The sequence below is a fragment of the Camponotus floridanus genome, unplaced genomic scaffold (genome assembly GCF_003227725.1).
Source record: "Camponotus floridanus strain SB8 unplaced genomic scaffold, Cflo_v7.5 scaffold28, whole genome shotgun sequence".
Taxonomy (NCBI): domain Eukaryota; kingdom Metazoa; phylum Arthropoda; class Insecta; order Hymenoptera; family Formicidae; genus Camponotus; species Camponotus floridanus.
In genome coordinates, this window is record NW_020229414.1 from 1,205,734 (window position 1) to 1,218,532 (window position 12,799).

General features: G+C 34.6%; 1 protein-coding gene across 6 annotated transcripts in view; it reads left to right on the forward strand.

The window, feature by feature from the left end:
- Nucleotides 1-12,799, forward strand: part of LOC105257711 (AF4/FMR2 family member 4) — a 201,692-nt gene that overhangs the window by 73,811 nt on the left and 115,082 nt on the right. The window lies entirely within an intron of this gene.

Consider the following 12,799-nt stretch of genomic DNA (forward strand, 5'->3'; position numbering starts at 1 on the left):
TTCGTTATTTTACAATATGCGAATTAAACTCGTTTCCCGGTATCATCTATAAATATTAATTATCTCGTTACGCGTTGTATCGAAGAAGTCGTCTCGAATGTTGTCCCGCGATGATCGATTTGACTCGGAAAAGTCAGGGTCATCCATCGCACGAGTCGTGCTTTCAATTCCAGCATCCGAAACGATGGAATCATTGGATAGCCATACGTGCAAGTTTATCGTGACGTGTAGCGAACTTCGCACCTGGCCGGCGATTTCTTATTTTTCTCGCGGCAGGAAAAATCTCTCGTTCGATAACACGTGTGAAAAGTCTGCTAACGTCGCTGGTAATTATTATCGCAATCTCGCTCTCTCCTTCGTGCACACTTGAACGTATTGCGCAAGTGTTTTTCGCGATCATCGGCTATTTTATAAGCGCGTATACGTCTTGAGGTCTGCTTGCATCGCACTATTTTCAGAACGACGTGTTTACGACGCTACGATATCAGATCGATCTTTCCATGCACGCAGCAAAGTATGTTATTACAAAGTGCAGACTCAATTCATATTTGTAATATATATTTTTAAATTCTCGCAAAGGTCGCTCTCTATAATTTCATGATTCGATTTACAAACGTTTACAAACGAAATACAAACGTTTTGCTCTTCACCCATCATTTTTAAGATTTATTTTTATCGCGCTTATTATGTGCAAAATTTAATTGCTGGCAGCATTCAATTGGAATAGTCTTGTGACGTAATACACGTAAATATATTCTTGTTGTCGACACGTCTCGTAATTTGCGCGAAAACAAAATTCTCGAGCTGTAACGCGATCGAAACAATGAGCTCGCGTGATTCATTTCGCGAGGTTAACACTGTCGAAGCTTTGCTTTTATGAATCATATTTGTTCGGCGGGGAATCTATAGGGCGCGAAGAAAGCAATTTTCTTGCCAGCATTATCGTTACCGGAGATACGATAACACTTTGTCACCGAGTAGCTGAAACTCGGACGCGACGAGAATGCGCTCGCATTTTAATATCCATTGTTTATAAGTGGCCTATAAATTTCTGGTTGGAATGTCATGCTTAGGTTTCGGGATATTTATTTACTTTTGAAGATACAAACCCTTGAACCTAGAGTGGTGATTCGGAAATTTACAGCTGTGCGAGAATTGTCAATATATTTTTCGAAAGAATGGAATTGCGTCGACAAGTCTACAAAGAAATGTCAGTTAGTGTGTTTTCGAGTCTATTCAAAAATTCATCCTTCACTGTAAAAGGTATTTGTAAACGTGTGTTTTATCTTTTAGCTGCAGGAACAAAAAAAAGTGGACAAACATCTTTTTAAAAGCGCGCACATGTTGGAATATAATAAAAATCAAAACATCCAAGTGTTAGTTAATCCTCAACAGACATGAGGTTTTTTTATTCAATTACATTTGTCACCATGTTTCTGTCAGATTTTTAAAAATTGAAATAACTATCTTTTCCATAACTTTAATAGATGTCGATAAAACGAATATAGCGAAAAAAATATGATTTTGCTATATTTTCCTCTCTCTGTTTCTTAAATTTAACAGTTTATTATTATATATTTATATGTATAAAATATATGATAATATTTATGAATTGTGCATAAACATTGGTAACATTAAATAATATACAATAATAAATTTTTACAATGCTAATACTTATAAATATAATTCATTAATTACAAATGAGGTTAAAAACTATGTGAGTTAGATGTCACATCGTGTTCCGCAAAATTGTGCTTTTTTAAGGAACACAGAGAATGTTGGAAGCCGCATTGTGTCCTACCGCGTTGCAAGAAGCAGGAAAAACGTCGCAGGTCATTCCAAGCGACGTTTTACGGCCGATCCATCTCTGTCCATAAAATAAATCTCGTTATTTTACGAACCGGCGTGTCTTGGATTTTCTCTCCTGAGACTTTATCATTGTCCAAGGACGATGAATCTTTCCCGTTTCGGCCGCGTTTTTCTTAGGACACAGCAGGTGGGGGAGTGTGTTTTTTGTGACATTACCGGAAAAGCGAGGTCAAAGGCCCACAAATATGAAAGATCAAAATATAAGAAATATGTATTTTTGAATTTTCTATAAAACTTTATTATCGTGTCTTTGATTATAGAAATAAAATATTTTAGTAGTGTTAATCGTTATAATTTTAGTTTTCAAGGAAATGAGTAACATAAAATCAATGAGCTCAAATACTTATCATTGTTATATATAATTATTTATTATTCTTAATATATTTACATATTTTTTATATTTTGATGCATTTTATTGTGGATTGTATTATGATATTTATTCTTCAGGTCCAATTTTTGTATCTTTTTGTATCATCATATTTTTATATATGAGATTGTTTGGAATGAAGGGAAAGAATGATTTAGTTCATTGACAAAATTTCTTTTTTTACGATTTATCGTTTTAGAATTTTATTTCAATTCGTCATCCAGTTTTATACATACATAATCTTCTTGTAATGTTTTCCCATTTTTTTTTCATTCAAATTTCCTAATGATATATCCGGTATACACAATGAAATTTCAATAGCTATTTTCTATTTCTCATTAATAATGCACGGTTTCAGTCTGAGGAATATTTAAACATTTTGCTTTTCCTTTTCGATGCACGGTTACTTTTAGACACGCCGATAGTCGCTAATTAATACCCGATTGAATGAAGTACTGACGTCACTATCGACGTCATTTTCTCGAAGTATCGGAAGTATTTATCGTCTCCGTTACTAATGTTTTATCTTGAAAAAAGCAACTAATTCACAGTCGTCAATAAGAATTGAATTATTTATGAATTCATTCTTTACATGTGTACATTAAGAATATAATTTTTTCCGATATAAATTAATATTTAATTTCGATTAGAAGAATTATTTTATATCTGATCATCTCTCTCTCATGTAATAGAATGTATAACTCATTTGTTATTCTTATTATAGAACAGAACTAAAATGATAATAAATATCTTTTGTCACGCGCGTGATTTATTTTCTTCTCGCTCGCTGTCGCGTGTCGTCGCGCTAACTTGGTGTTATGTAAGCGAGAAATCAAGAAGGAGGAAAATGATTAAAGAGAGGGAAAAGATTCAATATTAGCGTCGAGAAATTGCAGCGACCTTTTAAAAATGGTCTTTAAGACGCGACTTAGGTCGAAAACACCGGGTCAAAGTATCGCGATTGCGTCTGCTTTATATGTATAGTATAATATATGCATTTCTCATTTATAGCTGCACAGAGATTAAAGCCAACAATGAGAAATGTATTCAGCTTTTAATTAATTTAAAATATATAGGAGAAGAAATAAATATTGTTTGTGTGCGCGTTACGTTTTTCTTCTGTTTTAAATAAAATAAAATCAGTTAATTAAAGCCTTAAATAAAATAAATCTATAAAAATTGATAAATACAAGAAAGTTATATTTTTTAAATATTTTCTAACTATATATATAATTTTTAAAATATATAAGCTTCTTTATATTTTTGAATTTAATAACTGAGATTATGATATAATAAAATAAAATTAATAAATTGTGTGTACATGGATGAACAGTAATTAGGAACTAGGTAGTATATCACTTGAGACACTTTCCAACATGGCAGTTAATTCCATCATTTAGGGACGTTTACGATACACCAATGATTTATAAGAGTGGATCTTGGGTCTTTGGAAGGAATATGCAGAGAAATAAGGCAGGATATTTTAGTATACTCGATGGAAAAGAAGGTGCAGCGACGGAGCGATAAATTTTATTGACGTTACAGAGGCACGTGTGCTATCTTGTCTCGCAGAAAATTCCGAATCCACGCGAAGAAAGTCTCTGTGCGTTTATGATGACCATTAAAAGAGTTCGGAACGGCGAGAAAAATTCTGCCGTCGTAAAAGAGTAACCGAAGAATGCCGTTATTGTCGGGATGAGAGACGCTGATGCTCCTGGGGAGCGCCGAGGTATTGTCGAAGCGATCTCCTTGTGCGCACAAAGTGTTGCCGCCGGGCTTGCGACTTCATAAAATTACAACTTCTTAGTAAAGCTAATATGAATCAAGTTTGCTTCTTTACGATTTAAGAAAATACACTCTCTTACTCTATCCGGTGAATTCAACTTAAAAATGGCGCGCGAGACGCGAAAGCTACACCGCTCGTGATATATCCAACGGGATAAGGCTGATAACTCTGATAATATGCGCTCGTTAGCCACGGTAATGAAACTGAATGAATTTTATGCGCGCGATAAATTTGAGTTTCTGATATACATATATGTAATGGATAACAGATTATTATTATTAATGTTTACATTCAGAGAATTAATCTTTTATCAATTTTAAGAGTTAATTTTTCATCACATTTAATATTGTCGTTATTAATTGTTCGAAATTGTTAGTTTTTAAATTTCGTTCATGATACGAACTTTGTGAGATTTAAAGTTTTTATTGTCGGAAGATTTTCACAGATTTTTCCTTATTCACAGTTTTTTCCTTGCAATTTTTTCTCACACAGTTTTTTCTAGAGGAACAATATAATTTAATGAAACAATACAATGAAAATTTTATTCTGGTGAAATAATTGCTATACAATCAATTTTAAATTGATACTCTGTCTAAATAATATCAGTTAATCTTGTAATTACAGGGTTACAATTTATCTTAAAATAATACTCTATTTAATTAATACCAGCTGAATTTTACGTTAATATTTCATTGAAACTTTTCGATAGTATATACGAATGTACATAAGGAAGATGTTGTACATTATTATGCGTTTTTCTAGTATCAAAAGATATTTTAACTTGTTTGTTCCTCTTGAAGATGTCTTCTGTTTTTCACGAGCAATAAGCATTTTTACACCTATCTTATATTCATGAATTCAGTTCGCTCGTGCACCGCCATTGGATATGTTATGTAATCGATTATGTTTACAATGAATAACTGAACGTACAGGCTTTAATTTTTATTGAGGTGATACGAAGTTAAACGCATTCAGAATTGGCATTGCCGCTAGATACGTTCAATGCCAACGCGTTAGAGAAGAAAATCATAATCCGTTACCTCGTCGAGAGAGCTATTTTTCCATTTGTCAATAAACTCCACGATCAAAATTGCAATCTCGTCATTTACATTTTAAAAACGAAGTCTTGAACATTTCACGATATCTTGATTTTTATGCAAAATCGTGCAATTGTACAATTATCATTAATTTATTGACAATTAGACTTAATAAATAGTTTTAGTAACTGAATTTTTAATTAAAATTATTAATAATTAAAAACAAATTTAATAATTGTTTTTAATTTTATCATTATGTATTTATTATTTGTACAAAGTAATTTCATTTTATTAATTAAATTCTACATAGAATCGAGAAAATAAAGGAAAAGTTTAAATATCATTTATTTTTTTAAATTTATTTTAAACGATTTATTTCCAATTTCAAAACAAGAATCTATTTATAATTTTTTGTGCTTATATTCTGATTTAAATATATCCCGATATATAGTTTGTGTGTGTACATTTTACTTTGATAAATATTTTTTGTATTACGCAATACATAAAATTAAAAATCGAAGTCTATCCCGAACACACCGCAAATTAAAATAAATTTTATCGAAAATTATTGAACAATGCATATCTGAATATGATAAATGTATCGCATTAATAAATTGAATCGCGCGGTGAAGAAAAAAAAAGAACAAAATGATTTTATTTTCGTTAAAATCCCGGATATAAAATGCAAGCGCATGCAGGAAGAAAATATATTCACATATGATCGTCGTTTAATCTTATTTGTCAACTGCGGGATTTATTATTTCCGCGAATGAGATGCTTGCGATCTTCAAGTTAAACGAGTGCAATTGGTTTCTCACGAAAATATTCAAATGAGTAATACGCCCACAGACATATTCCCAGAAGATGATATTCGCGGAATGATCTCTCGAGGTCGCGTTTAATTTCGCGCGATAGCGTCGACGAGCGGCAACGACACTGTGACTTAAATCGCTTTAATAAGAGTACATTTAAGGAGATTAGCGACGCGAACGGCAACTCTCTGCTTTCGAAGGTCACGAAACCAGCGTCTTATTGCCGCCGTGTCGAGAAACGATGTCAGTGTGTCAGTGTCAATGGAGCCGAGTCATCGGAGTCCACCGTGTCGATCGTGATTCAACGGAGGAAGATGATTTCGCTAATCCACACTTGGCTAATATTGATTCCCATTCGTAACGGCGCCGACAAATGAGAGAGGAGAGACAGAGAAGGGGGAAGCGGGGGAGGGAGGGAAGAGGGAGGATGTAACTCGCGCGTAATATCTACATTATTAGAGGAGATTGAATTAATTTCCGATGCTTCTGTGACATGTTATTTTGTCATTGTTGCTTTTAAGCGATTAGTTCTCGCGGGATTACGTTAAATTTCTGCGATGACTCCCATAGTTTTACAACATATTTAGATATTATGATAAAAATTGAGATTACATATATATTAGATGATTAGTAAATAAAGTTTAAGTAGAACATATTTTTTAAAATTTTCTAAATAAAATATCGAATCAGTATTTATTGTAAATATTTCTTTGTTTTTTCCGGGATTATGAATATTTTGATTTAAATCTCAAGAGAAACAGCGAACATATTTTTTGCCTCTTTTGAGCTGTAGAATATCTCAGTTTAAAATATCAAGAGAGAGAGGAATATTATTTCGATATTCTCCCGTCGATTCGAAATATGAAACTATAAAGCTCCATAAACAAGCGTAAACTTTAGAAGCTGAAATCCTGAAATAATGGATACGTATATCTCTATTATAAGTCACAATTATATGATATCTTTTCGATTATTTCACTCAATGTCGAATTTAGACGCGTTGGCAGATAAATACGGCACTGAATATAGCGAGATGACAGCGATTATCTCATTTCCTTTGCAAATCGAGAGCTATCTTTTCTCGCGATTGTATTCTAAATTTTGCGCATAAAAACACGACATGCTTATGATAAATTATGATAAATTATAACGGAAGATGCTCGCGGAAATTGCAACGATGGCAGGAGGAAAATTGGAGCAAATCGGTAAATATGCGCGCGCGCGCGCGAGAGAGAGAGAGAGAGAGGGAGGAAGGGTGGGAGGGAGGGAAAATGTTGGAGAGGAGGCCATCGAATCGTCGGGAATTCGCAAACGCGCAATCCACCATTTAGCCTTCGCGCCGAGCTTAAAATAAACGCGACAACTCACTTGCTTGCTTCTCTCTCTCTTTAGCGTCTCGCCCTGCGTCACCTTCTCTGCTTTCTCAGCATATGTTGTCGTCGTGATCGTTTCTCGCCGCTGCTTTGCCACTATTTTCGATGATTCCCTACGTCGTCTTTCTTTCATGGAACATGTAGCTTTATTCGCGTTCATTTTATGGGACTCTTCGACGAAACGATTCGCCGACGTCTCAATAATTGATTCGACATTTTTATAAAAAGATATTCCGCATTCAAGTAGATTGGATACTTTTAATAAAATACAATATTTGATTATTTATTAAAATGACATTTATTTTATTTGTTATGACAAAAACGATGCAATTTTCGTCGAGTAAAAATTAAATTTCAGAAAATTTAAAATTATTTGACGGACGAAGTTTGTAAGAGATACTTGATATTCCGTTGTAATTCGCTAGTTTAACCGGGAGCAGCGTTTCCTGACGCGCGACAGTCACGTTCTAAAATGGACGTCGTCAGTCCTAGTTCGCGTTAACTGGAACGCTTCTCATGCCTCTCTTTAGCGCCCGCTGAGTGGTTAACGAAGCCCGCCGTGTCGAATTTGCGACACATACGGTCACGTGCGTGTGCGCGCGTGTATGTGAGTGTACTGTGCGGTCTCACGCGTGTACGCTCGCACGGGTGAGCGGCTCTTTAAAGCGTGTACAAGAGGCCAACGCTATGCGAGAGAGACGAATGACGCTTTATTACTTCGTTCAAGTTTATCGTCTGTCTTCGGAGACACGTCAAATAAGAAGTTGTGTCGTGAATCTATGATTCGTAACAGTTTCGCGGAGAAGAAATCGTAATATAGAGCCTCTCGGATGGGAATTTTAAAATTACTGTAGTAAAGAATATAATTTTCTTTTTACTTCTCAAACAAGTAGTTTCTAAAACGTCAAAGTCTAACGCAAGAGATCATATATGTATGTCGTAACAGACAGTTGTTTGTCTCCGTAATTAACATAAAACTATGTCCTTCATCAAGTCTTAACATTCATGAAATATACGCGATTCGCAGATAAATGCGCGTTTAATTTTGTATTTAAAAATTATATTTCGAATGCATAATTTTTTTATAGATATTTTCACTTAATCCTTGACAGAAACTTTATCAATCTTCGCAGAGTACTATTTATAATGAATTTCATGCGATATGTTTATCTCGTAAATTTACTCTTTATTCGCCATGGCATCATTTTTTATGCATTGTACCACGATAGAGACGCATCGAGTTGCTATAACGGGCGAATAAAATCGACTACTTCCTTTCACATCGTCTCCTCCCTGCTCGATCGCTAGGGAAAATGATCGCGCATTAAATCGTCGTGTTATTTGACATTCGAACGTCACGCTCTGACGTCGACGCGTGCGACCGAGCCGAGTTCCTTCGCGGAAGCGTCACACATTTCATCATACGGTGTGTCGTAACCGGCTCTCCTTATCGCCAGTTCCATTTTCATTCTGGTGTACTACATGGCAGCAAGACTGCTTCCATCGTTATTAACCCTACTGTACGCGCTAACGGTATTGTGTATTATATTTGGAACATTATTCTCTTCTCGACAACGTTTCTATTTCTTTTGTCGTGGCTCTTTTTGTTCGCTGTTGTATATTTCTATAAAAGTATCGCTTTGTATTTAAAATATTTATTTATGGCTTTCATTCTAAACTTGGTTTATTTACATGATGTGTACACTGAGAAAAAGATCTGGTTGCATTAATTAGAATTCTGGTAGATTCAACCAGCATGTCTGTTGGAAAATGGGCGAACCAGAATTTTTGTAGGAATTACCAGATGAATCTGATTAATTTCTTCCAATTAAATGTACCAAATTTTCTGGTTAATAATACTAAACTCGCCAGTACCAAGTCGTCTAAAATATTTTCCATCTAATCTCAAAAGTCTGTTTAATATTCTGAATTCCAACAAGATTATTGGATAAATTCAATCCAAATTATCGAATAAATTATTTTAAATTCAGTTTGTTAGAAATTAAACAGTGATGCAAGAAGAGGATGCAGCTTAAACACACACAATCAGAGAGCTAGCGTCCTCTTTCTGGCACTACTGCTCGTAAGAGAAAAAAAATATACTTTGGATTTAATGTTAATACTAGTTCTTTATATACATTTCATGGCAAATATTGAATACGAGTTAAGTTAAGAAGCAAGCAAAGAAATTAATGTAACAAGAAATTTTATAGATTTAACCAGAAAACACTAACCAAATCCTATAAAATCTATTAAACGTTCTAGTAATAAAAAATCGAGTCTTATCATGGTAACTAGAAATTCTTGTTTGATTTAATCGAAATGCCTTCAATCATATACTTGTCTGGTACAATCAAACGATTTTTCTCAGTGTATATTTCTTATTTTTCCTTTGATAATCGAATTATTTCGTTTGCTCTAAATTATATCGCGACAAAGTTACGTCGATAGGGTTGCAGAGGTCCACGAGCTCGTTCGACATTTACAAAGTAGCGAACCGAGCGGAAAGAGTCGAGCAACGCGCTTGATGTCCCTCGTAAAACATAGCCACAGTGTTTTATTGGCCGACCGAGAAGACGATCCTTTCGTGGTGGGTGGAGTCGATAATGCAATAATCCTTTATCGCGCAATTGAAAAGGACAGGGTAAGGATACGGTGAGGGGTAGAACGGAAGGTTATTCTTTGGTCACACACCGAACGACTCGGATACGATGACATTTTTACGGACCGACGACATAAATCGACTTGCTCGCGATTCGGATAAGGAGCACTGAAAACAGTTCAAGGCATCACTGGTGATTCTCTCTCGACGGTAGTTTCCTTTTCCTCTGCACCCTTTGTCTCCAGGGGATTTCGCGGAAAAGGGTCAAGGAGGAAGAATGAAAGACTTAGCGTATAAAATACCGGAATAATATAACTGAATGGAATGTCGGTTTTGTAAGAAGATTTTTACATATAATCGTATTATTAGTGTAAACGAGGTATCAAAGTGTTTAGGAGATTATTGCATGAATTAGAGATTAGTTTGGTTTTAGTAGTTATATAACATTAATAATTAATAATCACTTATATAATATTAATAATTAAGAGGGAGAATGAACTGCTTCTAACTTGGCTCTACTAATGCGACCTTTCCCATCTCTGAGATATTTATTGATGTTAATTGAAATTATGTGTGCATCGACAAAGAAAATAATAAGTCAAGAAGGAAAAAATTCACTTTGACTTATATTTCAATATTTGAAATATTAAATTAATAATTATTAAACTGTTTGGAAATGGTGCATTTTTAACTAAAGTTTACATTTTTTTGATACGTCAATATAATGTATTTTTAAGAAAAAAAATGAGAAAAGTGAAAATTTCAAAGTATATAAAAGTGGACGCGACTTATTATTGTAAAAACAGCGCGGAAGCTTGTTAACAAGAGATATTTCTAACCACGAGAACGGTTGATAAATAATATTGAGCGGAAGCAAATCGCGGCATCCGTCGATGAAAACACCGATAGCTGATGGCCGCTCTATAACCGTGTAATCCGGGATTTAAAGCCAAGACGATGGATCGAGACGGATTAGAAACTCGGTAGTAATAGGCGTCGAACGCGGATCGGTGAAGAAAAGGCGAGCGGTTAAGGCAGATCAAGTTGGATTTTCGATTTGTTTCGTTTAATCACCGTTTATTTCTCACCCTCCATCTCTATTAATTTTACTTTCATCAAGTTTTTCTTTATGCTCGGAAATAATGCGGTATTATTTATTTATTTATGTTTTTTTTTTATTTTCCAAAAGTGCAATATATTTTTAAACTTTCTTTTCCCCGTATGATTTTTATTATTTTTCTACACGTATAATGTGCTTATACTATATCATTACAAATTACGAAATTATCGATTAATGTATATATTTTGTTTCATCCCTGGAGGGACGTAAAGCAACAGTCTCTCTTTCTTACTTTGTGTATCTCCTCTTCCTACTTATCGGCGGGAAACGCAGCTGGCTCGCCGCTTTAAATCATCCCTTTCTCATTACCATTTCAAATGGGCCGCGATTAACGCGAATTAATTATCTACGATGGCAATATTCCGCCCCCGGGGCGAACCGGGGCGCCGCTACTAAACGTTTGCTCGAACGATGAAGAGAAAAATTTACCTCGAATTATTCTACTATTCCGGTATTAAATATATATACATATATATACATATCTCGGCTAATTTGGTCGCTACGTTGGCCACGAAAGAGGCGCGAATTAATCCTCGAAGGATTAAATCGATCGTGACGCGAATCGGAAAACGCCGACAGAGAATCGCGGTACTTAAAAGTATATTAATACAATAAAATTCAGAATACTACAGATTATACGCTTGTAATAAGAATAATAGATTGCATAACGATAAAACGATAAAACGGTAATATGATAAATAAATCATTTACTTTAAAAGTCGTTTGTTTCATAATTTCATTTTTAAAAGGTGAGTGGATTACGAGAAAATAAAATATTAAAAATGAAACTGTCAATACGTACTATTTTCTTTTATTTAAGGATTTATTATTCACATTAATATTAAAATGATTTTTAACGAAGCACAAATCCTGCTTTCATCTTTAAAATTTTATAGATACTACAGATATATGGAAATGGAGAGGCGATAATTTCATTGAACGTTATTTGTGACATATTTGGCACGATCGCTGCGAAAAAGCAAAAGTTAATTCGATCCGAGTTGAATATTTATGATGCGAACGTACATATTCGGATTATCGTCTGCTCCATATAAACGTGTTCTATGATTGATCGTCGTGCGCAAAAATCACGGACGAAAGAACCGACACGAAAAATAGCGAATGCCAGACTCGAAAAGGCAGTCGATTTCATTACAAGAGCGAGCGATGATTTCGATACGTGGCTCTCCATAGACGCCATTGTCGACGGCTGATTGTGCCGGATTGTTAATCGAGCATTTTTGAAAAACTGTCCGATCCATTCCTCGCGCGAGACCATCCGGATTTCGATCGTGCAAACATCCAACAGAGGGAATTTGTCGAGAGCGATCCAAGTTCGTTAGCTCAATGAACTCCGACCGTTCTGTGACAATGTCCCTAGATATTCAATAAAGCTGAGCCGACGACTCGACCGATGTGTTAGCTTGAAATTTTGCTTTCTCGCGCGAGATAGAGATGCCTTTGATTCCTTCCCGTTTTTCTGTGCGGAGGAAAAGTGAACCGAGAAGAAAATTTCCATTAAATTAGCCTCCCCACCAGCGTTAAATTAATTATAAATGGTCTTAAGATTAAGTTCTAATTAAGTGCTGAAGCCCGGAATTAAGTATTCAAATTGTTTGACAGAAGATCAAATTAATATTAAATTTATTCAATGTACAAAAAATATACAAATAATTCCAATAAAAAATGAAGACATAATAATCAGGTGTTAATTAGATGCTTTAAGAAACTAGATAAGACAATATAAAATTTTTGATACTATTTTATTCTTGCAAGATGATTCGACGTTTAAGTAGAAAATTCTACCAAATGTTATCCAATTCGAGAATAATA